At 52.6% G+C, this 4,297-nt stretch overlaps 1 pseudogene; it reads left to right on the top strand.

Moving 5' to 3' along the window:
* Nucleotides 1-729: 729 nt before the first annotated feature.
* LOC138444676 (UL16-binding protein 3-like) lies at nt 730-3,667 on the top strand (annotated as a pseudogene).
* Nucleotides 3,668-4,297: the final 630 nt, after the last annotated feature.

The raw sequence follows: 4,297 nt of genomic DNA, 5'->3' as shown, positions 1-4,297 counted from the left end.
CAGTGGCCATATAACAACTCTAGTATCACATCTAGGCCAGCTGCTGGTGGGTCTTATTTGTTCCCTGTGGCCCTGCTTATGCCAAAACACATAATCGCCTCTATCCTATGATGGCTGGTCTAGCTGAACTAATGATTAGGGGTTGATGAGCACACATCACAATGGTCAACTCTGACATTCCATGACCAGAGGCCTCATCTCTGCCAGGCCCCAGGAACATACCAGGAGGCATGTTTAAGTGGTGTGACTTTCTCTAGTGCAACACTCGGGGTCTGTATTGTGAGCCTTCAAGTAGAAAATGGCACGTAGCACCTTTCTGACCACAGATACCTCTGACATCACCAGTTCTGCTGGGTCATCTGCCCAAGAAGCAGCTCCAGCCATGCTCCTCATTCACCAGTTGTGACTGCTTCTGTGCTGGGACAGCAGGTTACAGCAGGGACCTGGGGTCTGTGAAGCCTGAACTATTTCTCCTGTACCATTACAGGAAACCTAAGGCCACAGTTGTATTAAATGGAGATAGGATAGGGACCACACCCCTGCAGCCCTCGAAAGGCTGTAGACTGGTACTTGTCTCTGTATTTCCTCCAGGATATTGTGTACACAGACTATTGGTGGATGGGGAGGTAGGGTCTGAAGTTTGAATCTGGAATTCACTAATATGGTAGCCTTCACCCCACAGTAATTTGCTAGCTACTCAGGTCTCCATGCCAGTCACAAGTCCAGGGCATGTGGAATGACCACTGTGTGGTCTGTGGACCCAGTGATAACCACTGTAAACAGAATCTGGGACTGCTGTCCATTGATGGCCTGGTACTCCGAGCATCGCTTCAACACTTGGGGGACCATGATGATGCTAAGGATCCTGTGCCTGACATTAGAAACACACTAGTGCAATGTGAATGTGAGAGTAGTTTCTGCTTCTGCAGGTTCACTTACCCCAGTAAATAACCATGTGGCTCTTTGGGAAAGAATGAAAGGACTTTTGCTCTAGGTGTAGTGATGAAAGGGCCCTCCTCTTTAGAACGCGGCTTCTACCTTTGGTGGCTGAATTCTGAGAATTGGCTCAGATCCAGAAAATGAGCCTGGATCAGGTGTTTGATAGGGATGGCTGCCTTTGGCTTCCTGATCATCCAGCCTTGTGTTCTTCTCTCTTTATTTCTTTCAGTGGTCCAGTTTGTATCTAGGTTCCTGCCCATCTGCTTGCCTTTAGGATCGCCCTGTACTGTGAGCCAGCATCAAATTCTCTGCAGTCAGGCCCTGGCTGCCCTTGAGACTCCCTAATCACTTTGACCCCTGCACCTACTTTTCTGCTGCCCTAGAGCACCCCCACCTGGAATCTGATTTTTCCACAAACTCCATCCCTGTTCCTGAGAGAAGCCCACAGAAACACCATGTGCTATCACCATCCCTGACCTTCTGCAAAAGTCATCCTTGAGCTCTTGGAGATGCTTCTCATCCGTGCTTTCCTCTCGGGCTCCATGGAGTCCATGAGGCTTTCCCATGGAGCTGGTGGACTGCACTCTTTCCTGCCCTTTCACACCACGTCTGCCCTAGCAGATTCACTTCTCTGAGCCTTGGATACCCTCCTCTACCACCTGCCTCGGAAGTTCTATATTTTCTCTTTCATGCCATGTGAGCCAGGCCTTTCTCTAGGTCTCCAAGACCCATCCTAGTGGGAGATCACCATGTCTCCCCGACCTTGCTAAGCCCAATGACCCGTAATTATAAACTCTCCCTTATCTAGGTTTGGGTTCTGAGCTCATCCTCCCCACCCCCAGCCCCACTGGCTATGATCTGCTTCCTCTCAGCCCCCTCACCCTCTGCATCTCCCACAGGACACTCAGAGAGAAGCTGACAGTCCTCTGGGTTTAGGCCTTTCCTTCTGAGCCAGCCTGGCCCATCCCTGGGAAACGTGTGTGTCTGTTAGTGCCACGTGCACAGCTTGTGAACAGAGTAGAAATGGGGCATATCCAGGGTTGTGGCGTTTCTTGCCTGACTGAGGCTTCGTCTTCTTCAGGCGTAACTGGTGTGGGGGTGGGGGAGCAGGCAGGGCCATGCTCCTCAGTCAGCCCAGCCCTGCAGCCCTACTCTGCTCTCACTGAACTGGGGGAGGAGGCCTATGGGTCTTCTTCTCCCAACCTCACCCTCACTGTAGTTTGCCTTCACAGATGCTCACTCTCTCTCCTTTAACTTCACTGTCGATCCTCAGCCCAGACCTGGACAGCCGTGGTGTGAGTTTCTAGGTCAGGTGGACGGAGAGGTTTTTCTCTCCTATGATTGTGGTCATGCTAAGATCATATTCACAAGTCCATTGGGGGAAGAAGTGAAACCATAAAGGCCTGGGAAACACAGATCGAAATACTCAGAGACATCAGGGACCAAGTGCATGACTTTACACTGGAGAAAAACAGAGTCACAGGTACGGTAGAAAGTCCAAGTACAGGAGGAGCAGATTGGGGGCTTGAAAATACAGTTAGATATTGGTCCTTCCCTAGTTGTCCAGTGGAAAGAGCAACTATTGCATGAGAGACCAGGGCCAGATTAGCTGGGCCCAGGTGACATGGACCCAGGGGAGGTGGACCCAGATGGGGCACAGAATCTGTCAAGCCCAAAGGCTGAGCTCTTTCTTTCCCATGGTGGGGCAGACCCTCTCACCCTGCAGGCCAGGATGGCATATCACTGTGAGGATGACAGACACATCAGTGGATCCTGGCAGTTTGGCTTGAATGGACTAATGAGCCTCCACTTTGATTTGGAGAATGGACACTGGAGAGTGGATCACCCTGGAGGCAGATGCATGAAAGAGAAGTGGGAGAATGACAGAGCGGTGACCGACTTCCTGAAGACGGTCTCCATGGAGACTGTCGGGCCTGGCTGCAGGCTTTCATGGTGCGCTGGGAGGAAATGTTGAAGACCACGGGTAAGTGAGAAGGGAGGAGAAAGTGATCGTCCTCTCATGGTGACATGGACCCACTCCCGTGTGTGTGTGTGTTTGTGTGTGTCTGTCTGTCTGTTTGAGGAAGGGATCCATCGGAAGTGAGTTGTTCCTGGGAGAGCAATGCCCTAGGGATGCTCTGTCATATCCTTCCTCTTCCACTTCCTGACATCTCTCCTCACAGCACAGGCCTTTGGATGATTGAACATGGATTTTTGCTGACCCCAAACCTGTAAACATCTTTTTAATTTCATGGATTTCTCAGTGTACCCTCTTTCCAGAATCATTTTTCAAATGTCACCAGTCCTTCTGGAAATCTGTCAATACCACCTCTGCTGTCAGCTCCTGAGGACTCCATTTTCATGTCACCATCTCTGATGTCACAGCAGGACTGAGTGGCTGTGTTGGAAACCTTGCTCCCCCATTAGCTGTCAGAGCCCTGGGAGGACTAGGCTCCTCCCTCCCCACCATCTCGCCTGGGGATCTGTCTCAGGGGCCTCCATCTGATGGGTGTAAACTGTCTGCATAGTAGGGGTACCTGAGTCATGGGGATGAGGAGGCATCAGCTTAGTTTGGGGTCTAGACAAGGGCTTCACTCTTACTCTCCTTGCAGCATCACCAACCATGGGCCCCTCTACCATGCAGCCCATGGCCACAGCCATCAAGTCCAAAGCCTGGATCCTCCCTGCGCTCCTCACCACTTTCATCATAACTGTCTTCCTGGGCTGAGTCCTTTCCAGGAACAGGTACTGAGGGCAGAATTCAGAGGGAAGGCAGCGGCACAGGGCCTGGCGTGAGGACGGGGAAGGTGAATCCCAGCCAACCCCTGCCCCTCACTGAACCTCCTCATCCTGGAAATGAGCAGGTGAATAAGACCCCAGATCACCTGAGAGCAGAACTCGACAAGCTCAGCCCTGAGTTCTGAGAGGTCCCCACTGTCAGGTGACATTGTGAAAAGGAAGGGGCCTTCACTAGGCTAAGGGCCTATTGATGCTTAAGGGTTTAGCCAAGTCCCCTGACTGAGCACAGACTGCTGGCTGGCAGGGCCCAGGGTAGGTGGTGTGAGAACAGCAGGCACTCAGGGTGAGGGCAGGACTCATAGGGGGCTGAGAGCAGCATGGGGGCTCCACATGATGTGTCAGCGGGGAGGGGACCCACCCAGGGCCCAAGATGAGAGGGGCCGGGCTCTCATCCCAGGAGGAAGGGGTGGCAAGCCCTTTGCAGACCCAACTCAAAAGGCCTGTTCTCACAGGAAGTGGCGTGGCTCAAGCAGGCGAGGCAGGAGCCCCACAGGAGAGACTGGGGGAAGGGCTGAGGCCAGGCCTGTGCTCCTGGAGCAGCAGCAGTTGTGGTTCAGCC

Source organism: Ovis canadensis, chromosome 8 (genome assembly GCF_042477335.2).
Source record: "Ovis canadensis isolate MfBH-ARS-UI-01 breed Bighorn chromosome 8, ARS-UI_OviCan_v2, whole genome shotgun sequence".
NCBI classification, from domain to species: domain Eukaryota; kingdom Metazoa; phylum Chordata; class Mammalia; order Artiodactyla; family Bovidae; genus Ovis; species Ovis canadensis.
The sequence above is the reverse complement of the archived record's forward strand: the minus strand, read 5'-3'. Positions and strand labels throughout refer to the sequence as shown.